Raw genomic sequence first — 12,435 nt, 5'->3', positions numbered from 1 at the left:
CTGTGAAATGAACAGCAATTTTCGCTGGGCTGCCGCAAGGTGATTTTCCAGAGTGATACAGATGGAAAGAGGATGTGGCTTGGAAAGAACAGTTGTTGCAATGCCTAATGAAGTGGGAGCAGGACCAGGGCCTGGCAGTCATACAATTCCTAGTCTTCACAGAAACACACCAAAAAGATATCTGTGAGATGTTGATTCGTCTACCGTCTTTCTCTTCGCAGATATAGATATTAGTGGTGGGATTCTATTAAAACTTGTAATCAATTTAATTCCAGAGTTTTAAATAATTACATTGTCATCAAAAGCTATGTATTTAAAAAAAAATAGCAACATTTTCAGTTCAAAAAACGTTTTTTACCTCTAAATTATTGAATAAATAGACACATTAACTCAACACCAAAGATATTGATTGTTTTAATCTGTTATTTAGGTTATTTTTTTAGCCTATTTCATGTTGTTGTCAGGTTCTGATTGACTTCTGTGAGTCTGGAATGAGATCAGAATCTGCCTGATGAAAAACTCACTGTAATGAATATTATGGTTTGGAGGAAAGTTGGATAGGGCCATGTCGATATGGGCACCTTCCCCCCCTAAATGAACTTATTATTTAAAAACTACATTTTGTATTTACCGAGGTTGTGTTTCAGGTATTTACTTTACATCTGAGATACATTTTTCAGATAGGCTCTGAATCCAAAAGCCAGTTAAATATTTGTAGTTCTGCAACACATGGCTGTACTTCAGCTTCAGATGCCCTTTTATATTCTTTATTAACTTCACTTTCTTGCCCACTGGGGTTTGTGGGAAAAAAAAAAAAAAAGAAGCCTCAATAGATCGTCCGTGTTCCCGCTGGCATGGTAGGAATTCATGATCCAGCATTTCCCCTGGGAGTTACCTCCGCTGGATCCCTATCAATTACCCCTGCAGCGACTTGACTGAATCAGCCCTTTTTTCCCTCTATTGTTGAAACAGAACATGATTTTCTCATGAATGAAAAATGCTGTTTAATGTTTGAACACCCCGACACCCTCCCTCCTCATCACCCCGTCAGTGGAGTTGCGGACTTGAAAGTCAGCGAGACGGGCTTTGATGTAGCTGGTGCCGCTCTGAAAGCCTGCTAAGACGGGTTTACCTAAAATGAGGGAGTAGTTCATTTGTTTTCCTCCTGTGCGTTTCATGATTCATGCTGAATAGTCAAATGCATTGAATTTATGGTTGGTTTTGTCAACAAATCTCCTGGGTAGTTATCATAACTGTTTGCATGGAGTCTTTCTTTAACTCTGAGCTGAAGCTGGTGAAGGTAAAAATGTGTTTAGGCTTTTAGCTGGCAAGACCAAACCATTCAGAATTACCTCCTGAGGATTTAGTTTTATAAAAAGACACGCCAGGAAGCCTTTCTACTGATTTAACTTGAAATCACAGGTGTAAACTGACTCTATTTGTATGATATATTTGTCCTTTTCCAAAAAAACACACATACACACACCCATACATGACTTGTTAGCTATTCTTTTGCTTTTTATGGTTCCATCTTTGCCACAAGATGTGGATATTTATAAGTAAAGCACACTTTGGGGGCCTAGTGTATTGTGAAAGATGAGGCAAGCAGGTGTAAATGCCTTCCCCACAGAGCTGCCCTCAGAAAATGCAGCAAAAAAGACTTCTGTTATCTCCGCCCTCCTTGGGATTCGTGCTTGTTACTGGCATTGTTGAAAAGCAACACTTTGGCAGTGACAGAAACTAATAAAAAGAAGAAGAAAAAAAAAGAATCACTTTAACAGCCCCCAATTTTCAGACGCTTATTGCGCTCAGAAGCCTCTAAAACAACTGAGAATGCAAGACTGTCATCTCCCCTGCTGCTTTTATAGGTCTTGCTGTTTAATGAGTTTTACCAAGAAAAGAAATGATAATCAAGAGGGATTCCGGGCTTCGCTTCAGTCTTCTAGGAGTGGCGCTCTTATTTATTTCTTTAGCGTGTCCGTCTTTGGGACTCTGACGCTGTGGAAATATGCTGCCAATGCTACTTTAAGATATTCGGGTAGCCGAGTCGAGCGGGCTGACAAACAGAAATCGATGGTTTTAGTGTGATGGATGATGCTCTCTAGCTATCAATAACTTTAACATTTTCTGTTGACACCCATGCTACATGTGCTTGGTATAATCGTGATGGTAATTCTGTGGGAAAATGCTGTAAAAGCTGGCAGAACAGCAGCTTAAAGCAGCGACCGTTATCGGCGCTTACGCTCGTTTGTTGGTTGTTTTCCAAAGTGTTACCTCCAGCGGCTCGTTTGGACCTTTTCTAGACTCATAAGATTCGTGAATAAATGCCAAACAGTCCAGTTTGCTGTTAAGCTTCTTAATATGTGTACATATGCACAAGTACATATGTCCAGGGTACTTGTCTAAAAATATGACAGACATTTTAAGAAATGCACAATTTATACATCCAGCTGTATTCGTTATAATAAATGCTGCACAACTTTACTCTGTTTTCCATCACAGGTCTAAGATTTAGGATCTCGTCTCCCAAAAAATTATTTCAAGACTAGTGCAAGTCCATCTTACACACACTGGTCTTGCAAAAGTATTCACACCCTCTTTTTTTTTCTTACACAAGTTTGCTGGTCTATAACAGAAAATTCCAATAAAAGACGAACTTAGAATTAAAATCGAAATGTCCTGAATCTCCCAAAATGCAGAAGTTCAGTAAGTGGGAGAATTCAGATTCATGCAAAACTAAAAATAATAAAACAATAATAAGATTTTATGCATTAAGGACAAATGGGTTTTTCCTGACATACGAGTAATTATCTGAATATTTATTGGAAGAAAACAAAATCCGAGCTATGAAGAAATTTTATATTTTACTGCAAATCTAAAGTATGTCTATTCTTTTTAACTTTAAACTTATTTTAGCTTTCGTTTGTAGCATCAGCCCTGTTTAAGCACAAAATGCTTCATTTAATTTCTCTATGGTAACTAACAAATAAAGCCCTTTTTCTGTGAGCAAAAACTATTTGCGAAACTTTTAAAATGTGTCGAAAGAACGCCTCAGCGGCTGATGTCAAGGTTAGACGTACCTCCGGTGCGACTCTGTGCTTTGTGATCATAAAATTGTTATCACCCACACACAGAGATAACGAAAAAAAAAAAAATCTGTTATCGTAGACAGACATCTCCATTTTCCCTCTGTCAATGCCACGCTTTCTCACATCTTCACAATTTGTGTGTAAGCCATTAAATGGGCTCTGTAGAACTACCTGGTCTTGCTAAGTGTTATTTTATTCTCCTTTCACAGACTTCTTCTCCCTTTTTTTTTGCTTTCTCATCTGTTTTCCTCCTTTTCTCCGCGCACCATCCTCTCCGTCGCTCGCTCCACCCTCCCACATTGACTTGGGTCTCTTTTTACTCCTTTCACTCATCTCCCCTCACTTCGCTTTATCAATCAGTGGGTTGTGCCTTTGTATGGCTCACGGGATCAAATCAGATTCACTCTGGGATTGAATCCCGTGTAGCCATGGCCTCCTGCATTTGAAAGCCAATCCATTCAGCTGTAACTTTGCGGTTCAATTTGAAACAAGATTGATGTTGGCAAACTTCACACACCCGCTCCTCCAAAATGTTTCCTCCATTGCCCACATCAATTGCTGATGGACAAAGGGCATGTGCCACTTTGTGATGGTGATTTCTGGGCTTCTCAGCACAAATAACAAGGACAGGAGGGAGGAGGACTTAACGGCAAATAAAGCTGCAAACCAAGCTGCATCTCTCGATACACACTCACTCTGGATTTGTGAACAAAAACCTGAAAAATATTAAATTGTTTCAGCAAATATTTTAATTTGTAATATTTCTACTTGTTTTAATAAAAATAATTATCATTTTTTTGTATAACATATTATGATATGTAATAGTTATTTGAAAATAGATGGGAAAAGGTTAATTTGTCCTCGATCAGTTCTAAATGTTTAAAAAATTCTCTATTTCTTTATATTTACTTGGTGCATCAAAACTAAAAAAAAAGATTCCTCTCGTCTGTGAGCCTTGCTCCATGTACCTGATCTTTGGATTGGTTTGTGCGATCACGGTGTGTGCTACTGGAGTTCCCGCGCTCTGTGGCGTCATCACATCAGTTTTTAAGCATATAGTGTTAGCCCCCATACGGTCCAGTGGGTGAAACAGTCCCCGGCAAATGGAAAGAAACCAGTCCTTAACAGTTTAATCTCTCATTAATCAAGTTTGTGGTCCCAGTCTCTTTAGAAGGTTGCCTTGATCATGTCACACATTCTAACATTTACTAATTTGAGTTGTTCAGCCTTTCCCTGGATGTGGTCTTAGTCCTTGTACATAATTCGTTAAAGAACTATAAAATGCTTTTTTGAGTTTAATAAAAATCAGATAAATATCAGTAACAAATGCTGCAAATAAATTTGGAGACTCCTGCAATTCACACTACTTGCCCTACCAATGAATATGTTTTGCTGCTATGTGTTATGATTGTTAGAAAATGAAACAGTAATAGTCTAAATGTGGATCACCAGGTCAGATCACACCAAAAACCGAAAATATGTAGCAAAAAGCCAAAATTTTAATTGCGACAACTCTAAAAATCTTTTCTACTTTGTTCTCGCTTTTTTGTTGTAGATTTTACCTTAACACCATGTTTTCCCTCACCCCACTGTGTTGCTGCTCTAAAGGTCATCTCTGAAAATGTAACTTGGCTAAAGCCTTACTTTAAGTGATGGCTGCACAATCATCCTCCCCTTCACACCAAGGGATATGATCAAATCCTTCAGTAGTTTTGCTCACTTCGACTCCCGTTTTCCTTTATCATTGTTCCCACAACTCAACCCCCACACTCTAACTCTCCCCACTGAGCCGGTGTGGTGAAGACACCAGCAGATTCTCAATCCCTGCTACAAAGCCCCAGCAGCAGGGTGGTAATGACCCTGCAACAACGGCAGTAATGATGGAATCAGTGGGGGGTTTAGCCGCCTCCCTGACTCTCCCTAATAGGTCGCCTAATAACTCTGTTAACATCAGGGCTGACCTGGTCGCTGGATCAAACACACTCTTGCGTGGTCGGCCACCTCACATGACTCCCTGCCACCTCTCAGTCAGGGAAAGCTGATGCTAACCAGCAGAATGTGCGGCTTGGTCCCCGAAGCGCCCGTTCAGTCCACAAAAAACAGTGAGAAACGAAGCAAACTGTTGCACAGATGAATGCTTCTCAGAATATTTTAATCCCATTAAGCTTTATTAATTCATCAACAACATGTCTTGGTGAAAAAATAAAATAAGACATGTTTTGAGTAGCTCGTCGCTCTTGAAAAACTACTTTTATTGAAGCTCTGTCTTTTTAGCTGCAGATTAATAGGGGTCTCAGTTTAATGAGTTTAAGCTTAACTCAAGAGACAGTGCAATCCACTCTGGGATAGTCTGCCTTGTTTTAGCGCTTGTGTATGTTAATGAGCTTTAAGTATATTATTTTGTCAACATGTTTGGGTGTTAGCCTTGATGGCCTGCCATGTTCTCCCAGAAGAATAAGACTGTTTATTATTGATTGTGTTAATTGAGAAAGGGCCCCTCTACTTAGTGATGACTTTAGCTTTAATTGTGACCTGGAGGGGACTGCTTACATAAATAAATACATAAATCGCTAAAGTAATACTAATCTGCACTAGCAGCCGGAGAAAAGACATAATGTTAAAAAATATAATATATAATTAAAAACAAATATTTTATGACAAAGTATAAACTAAATAAATCCTGAATTTATATAAAACCAACCAAAAAGTGTTGTTTACAATTTAAAATTATTGTACACATCCATACTTTCAGCAAAGTTGAGACTAAATCTATTTTAAATCTAAATTGTAAATCTATTTTCATATTTACCGCAGTCTAAAAGTAAAGTTTTGGCTATGTGAAAAATATTTCTGACAATCTACAGCATAACTAAAGAAGATATGCAGAAAATTAGAGATGTTATTGACTCAAGCCGGGTTCACAATTGAAGTCTCCCCTTTTCACATGACACCCTGGGTGGGGAGCCATATTGCTTTTAAGAGTTTGGATTAGAGGCCAGCCTCGGGGAAGGACTCCCCCTCTTGTTGTTATTGTTTATCAGTTTTGGTCTCGTCTAAATGCTCATAATTTTACCCTTTAACCTTTTCACAATCTGTCTTCAATGCCTGAAAAAAGAGATGCTACGTTTTACTAAATAAATCCGATAACCTTTTTTCGTCTCTAAAGCAGCGAGTCACACATTCTGCATTTAAAGTCCATTACTGCCTAAAACAAGGCAAAGAGGCTATTATCCCATTTGGGGAAAAAAAGGGAAGGCCTCAAATTGTACCATTTTCCACATTTTAAAAGGGAGGCCATTAATTGCTAGTGCAGGCAGGAGACATTTGTCTCAATAAAACAGAAAACACTCTGATGTTCATTTCTCTCTGTTTGGAGCAGTTAGCTTGCTGTGAATATCTCAGGGTCAGCCCTTTTCTTTGCTTATCCCTGCACGTTTTTAATATATTACATATGAATGGAAATTAGGCTCTTAAATATTAACGACGAGTAATTAGTTTATTGTAGGAGGTTATATTATGTGTGTGTGTGGGCGCCCATCTGTGTGAGAGTGAGGGAGTGTATGTTAGAGAGAAATTTCCTCTCTTTCCCACTTCATATTGCTTCGCTGCGATGTCCCACTGATTTTAATCTTCTCTTCTCAGATGAGAGCCATTCCGGCTATCGCGGTGCACTTTAACTTTAGCCCTCTGAATATTAGCTGTCTTTGATACCTGCCGCTTTCAGCCTCCCAACTCTACACCCTGCTAACTTTTATGTCTCTTCAGGTGTACGGTGTAATATTCATGAAATCTGTCTCTTAAAAAATAAATATTGCCTGTGAAACTAAATATTTTGTTTTGATACTTAATGTCTGCTCCCTTTGGTTTTACAAAGCAGAAAATGGAGACATGCCAGTTTCTCTTTAATATGTTTGTAATTCTTTTAGTCCTCTTATGAGCTAAAGTACTTTTTTCTGCTAAGATTACATTTTGTCTTTACTTTTTACCCATTTACAGTCATTTTTATTAAAAATCAATGTAACCTTCTTATAGCTGTTGGAAGCTATTCTGATTCATGATAAATAAGAATACAGGAACCGCATTGACAATATATATATTACTATATATTATATACTACAATATATTATTATTACACTGTGTGTAAAAAAAAAAGACTGAAAATGATAAGGTAGACATTTTAAATATTCTTCGGTGTTGTATACCGTGATTAGCGGGGTAAGTTTTTCTGTGTGTCTTCTTACAAATATAGATCCCAGTGGTGGCCACATTTCCACTAATCTGCTAATACTCTAATAGCAGAGCACATTTTTCATTTAGCACTTTAGCGTTTTGCTAACTTTGAAAAATGTAGCACACTTAGCTTTCCATTACTTGGCTCTTTTGTAATCTTTCATTTGAATAAAGTTTGACTGTTAAGTTGATTAGTTTTGATAAATTTTGATAAATCAACTGTTAAGTATTATTCAAGTAGTTAGATGCTTATATTCATGCTCTTATTTTGAAGTGGGTGAAAACACAGCAGTTCCATTTCCTGTCTTCACGTTCAGTAAACTAGATTCATTCTGTACCTAGGATGTATCGCCAAACAAGAACAGCCTTTAGTTCCAATGGTTTCCAGCATGCTTTCTGATCAAAACCCTGACGTGTTCAGGCAAAACTCAACACCTATAAAACTGAAACCATGAGTGAAAGGTCTGTGTCAGAGAATCACTTCCTGAAGAGCACCAATGCAGGTTGATGTGCAACAACACATTTGATCCTGTGGAGGCTGATACAACACATGTTGTGTCATTGACACATGGTGGGTATCAACATGGTTTAAAAAAAGCACTTTAGCTTCCTCTAAATACCATGTTGTTGTCAGACTTTAGGATTAGTGCTCTAAGGTTACTGAAACTGTTAGTTAGTGGTGCTCATCACTAACTAAGTCCTCACAATCACTCCTAAACATTCAGCATGCTTCATGACAGAGGATGGACCACAAAAGGGAAAACTTAGCATCTGTACTATTCTATCCTTCCTCTGCTGAACTTCTCTCTCTCACACACACACCTTTAATAAACAGCGGAATATTTCTACATATTTTAGAAATTACCTTTTTCTTTCCTGATTGTTTATTTTAACCCCTGACTAATTCTGAAAATTGATAACTTCAGTCAGCAGCAGGATCTGCAGCAGGCATACTGGTTAGAAAATGAATAAACTTTCCTCCTGAAAGGTTGATTTTAAGTATTTTAAATGCTGTGAACTGTGTGGAAGTCTACAAAACTATGACTTCATCATCTTGGCTTTCTCTTACTGTTGAAATGCATTTTATGACACTTATTATTCTGGCACCCAACTTTTAAAAATCCTTTTATGTAATTCTAACTGACCTAAATCATAAAAAGTCTGACCTATTTGTCAGACAGTGAGGTTAAAAAGAGGTTGTGTGTCTTTTTATACAGTGTATATGAATATCTGGTTTGAATTGCAAATGCTAAAGTTCCCCTTTTTATATATATGCCTAGTTTTCATAATAAGCAATGTTGGCTGTCTTCTACCTCTATTAACATTCCCTGACATTTACTGATGCAACTTTATGTCTCAGATAATATATTTCCATTGCCCTAATAAATAAGAATCTGTATCAGTGTAATACCACCGTAATATATTTAAAAAAAAATGTTTACCTTCAAGCATTTCTCTTTGCTTGCCCTCGTAGTGCATCATTCTATGTGTCATCTGCACAGACGGTGTATATGAGCCTGCCTAATTGAGTGATGGGATGCTCATTAACAATAGGTCTTGCCTTTAAGACGAGGACAATTTCAACACTGTCACTGGAGCTTTTCGCATGAAAAAGCCCCAATGGAGCTTCATTAAAGAAGCCCCCTGATTCCAGGCAGCAGAATATGGAGTGCATATCTAATCCAAGCTCAGAAATAAGAGTACGAGAGCAGAGAGTTTTATAGGGAATACTTGATGTGTAATGGCTCACTTTTCTCTTCATGGATGGCTTGCTGCGTTTCATTGGACATTTTAAATGCTATAAGGAGGAAATTAAAAAGTTTTGTCACTTTAGAGAGTTGTGGCACTTTTGTTCGTTTATTCATTTCTTAAAAATTTAGTATTGATAAAAATTGCCTAAAATATTAAAATGGTTCTCATAAGAAAATGTATCTTAGAGAAATGAAGGCATTTATGCAGCTTTTACGCCTTTTTTCATACATTCATTCTCAGTAATCCATTGACTCTCAGCAGTGTCTCCTTTTATTTCTATTTATTAATTTCAGGGGTCGATCGCTATTGTTTCACCTAAGCAGTTGGTCTTCTTCTTTCTTTTACAGGAGTGCAGAAGATTTGTTTTTCAAGCCATTACAAATCAACCACATGCTGCATTTTTTATGTCACTTTAAGCAAGATCGAACTGAAACTCTGCTGGTTTCGTCGTCTAGCTCCGATCTCCAGAAGCGCTTCTTATTTGACTCCATGTCGACTCGTGATTTGCACACTGATCAAAAAGGTGCCCACAAGTCCCCATTTCTCTGCTGGCTAGCACTGTGCCTGACAGTGCACAGTTGCAGGCTGAGTTGGTTACATGGCATTAAGTTTAATTTGTCTTTGAGCCTCCGTGGTGGAATTGGTTTGTGGTCTTTAAATAGGCCGGGGGGGTTGACATTCCCACAGCCGGGCAGGAAGAGAGCAGAGAAAAAGAGCAGCACGGAGGGGGAAGAGAGGACCTGTGATGGCACTTGGAGGATGGGTAAACAACCTGAATTCTTTGTGTTCAAGATGGTGCCTCCGTGAATATAAATAATCAAGACCTCTCGCACCACTGCGAGGTAAATTACCGCGCAGACGAGAGAGCTTGAGAAGTAAGCTAGACAGAGCTGTCTGATTACAGGTGGAGCTCCACAGTCGCCTTAAACCAAAACAGAAAAAAACAAAATGCAAAAAAATACGACAAAAAAAAGAAAACACTAAGAAGCAGTGACACTCCAAGGGAATTGTCCAAAGTCAGACTGCTGGAGTTTGGCTCTAGATGAGCTTGGTGACAGCTGGACATTGCTTTCGTCCATATTGAATTTAGCTTACAATGTGTTGCTGTTGCTATAGCGATAATTATTTTTATTTTATGGTAATATGCAATCGTCACCTTGGAATGCGTTGTAAATATTTTAGTATTTTGGCAAGTTCACTCTTGCAAAGGTTAAGAAATAGTATTTTCCATTTGCCCATGTGAAAAACAATAATTTTGTATATATTCTGTCCTGTTTTTTTCATTATGATCAACTACAACAAGTGATCGAAACATGCCTAATATTCCTTGTTTTACAAGTAAAATAAACAAAAGACAGCTGAAGAATTACAGTAGACTAACTGTAATTGAAGCTTTAAACTTAATTGCCCAGATGTGGTACTTTCTGTTATTAAACACTTTATTAGGATAAAACACTACTGCCTAGGACGTTATACAGTAAATTTAAGAATATAATCAATATAGATACTACGGAAGAGGATTAGGGCCACCGAAAAAAAAAAAAAAAAATCTGACTTTAAAGTCAGAATTCTTAGATTAAAGTCAGAATTCTGAGATTTAAAGTCAGATTTCTTTCCTTTTTTTTTCGGTGGCCCTAATCCTCTTCCGTAAGATGCAGTGGATGAACGTATAGAGATTAAACTGTTGATGGGTTGTGAATTTTAGTTGGAGTTGTAGCAGCAGGGGGGAAACTATTCAGAATCTCCCAATTTAAAAATGTTTTTCAAACTTGTTTTTCCCTCGTTATGTTTTAGTAAACACATGTACATGGTTGGAACGATGCAAAAACATGAATAAATTCTGCACAGCATGATGCTTCGGTGCTACCACAGTCAGCCATCAGAAATAGTAAAACTGTGTGTACTTGGCTGGTGTTGCACTGCTATTGCACTTTTGCTCCACCTACACACACAAGTGAAAGGCAAGTATATCAGTAACACTTCAGGATGGAAGCGGGGTCATGGGAATTAAGCGTTTGCTTTTACAACGTATACGGGTATATCCCAGCATGTAACATCAAATCAAGTGCATTAAAGTGCAACACCGGCTCAGTTAACATTAAAATCCAGAGTGGGCGTGCAGACAGCTGAACAATGTATTCCAGAAGGTGTTTCATCATCTCCGCATTATACCCAGACCCCTGACCTCTGGTGCTCTCTGCTATAGAAGGGCTGACTGATGTTGAACTTGTGTATAAGTGTTTGGCTCCATAGAGAGTACAGGTCCACACATGCCTGGAAACGGCTTAAATAAGTAACCAGAGGTTTTGAAGACTTGACAAGATTAGTTTGAGTTTGGGGATTTGCATTAAGGTGCTTTTGCTCTCCTGGCCTCTCTTTTTAACTTTTCCACTCTATCCCAATCCAAGCTACGACTGAGGCAAAGCAGCTTATTAACCTTCATGAGGCCACAGGCATCCCCAGGATAGAAACACGCCACAGACTCGCCGTGTAAGATAAATTAACCTTCGAGGATTGATACAGCTTGATTTTAATTTTAATTACACTAAGTGGAGGAAATCATTAAATATTTTATATCTGAAGCAAAGAAAATGTGCCGTTTATATTACAATTTTTTTAATCAAATTGAGCTGTACTGAAATGGAGAGTTAAGCTTGTGAGGAAGTTTCCTACAAGTCACTTCAGACTTGAGTTTTTCTTTAAATATCCTGCAAATATTTTGCTTGCATTTCATGTGGAGGGGGGCTGATTTGATGGCTACATTATGAAGTGTCACAATCCCCAAGATGTTTCAGCATCTGTATATCTTCTGGTATATCCAGCATTTGCTTAGACACATTTCTCAGCTTTTTCATACAGGCTTGAGATATTATGTCAATGTCAGGGGGGGATAATCTTTTCTCGTTAAATATTTAAGCATCATGGCAATCATTAGTATCTTCACACCACAAACAGCAGCTCAATGACTCACTGAGACACATGACAAATTAGCATGTTGGTAATTAGCATCTCATTCAACATACATTGTTGATGCCTTTTTGGTCCAACATATACGACTAGACATGATGTGAGCATTAAACCAATATGAAGCAAATAGTAAATACATTTCTCAATGGCTGCTAAAATGAATTAGAAAAAGATTGAATGGGGCTATTATGCAAAATTACTTTTTCAGCTGTTTATCATGCTTTAATGTAATTCTCCCATCAAACACACATCCTGAGTGCTGCTTTGATTCATTCATTCATGTTTGAAGAGTCCATGAATCTTTTGTGCCAGGGTGTCTTAATGCTGCTTACTCGTACAAAGTGCCGCCTATTTACCCAAAAAGCGACCTTGGAGTTTCAGGGGAGTGTCAGAAAGA

The 12,435-nt window shown here is 38.0% G+C and overlaps 1 protein-coding gene across 9 annotated transcripts in view; it reads left to right on the top strand.

The window, feature by feature from the left end:
- The window catches only part of diaph2 (diaphanous-related formin 2), a 450,956-nt gene that overhangs the window by 174,641 nt on the left and 263,880 nt on the right, over positions 1-12,435 (top strand). The gene's annotated exons all lie outside the window — the stretch shown is intronic.

This window comes from Poecilia reticulata, linkage group LG10, assembly GCF_000633615.1.
Source record: "Poecilia reticulata strain Guanapo linkage group LG10, Guppy_female_1.0+MT, whole genome shotgun sequence".
Taxonomy (NCBI): domain Eukaryota; kingdom Metazoa; phylum Chordata; class Actinopteri; order Cyprinodontiformes; family Poeciliidae; genus Poecilia; species Poecilia reticulata.
Note: the sequence above shows the minus strand (reverse complement) of the source record. Positions and strands in the feature narration are given on the sequence as shown.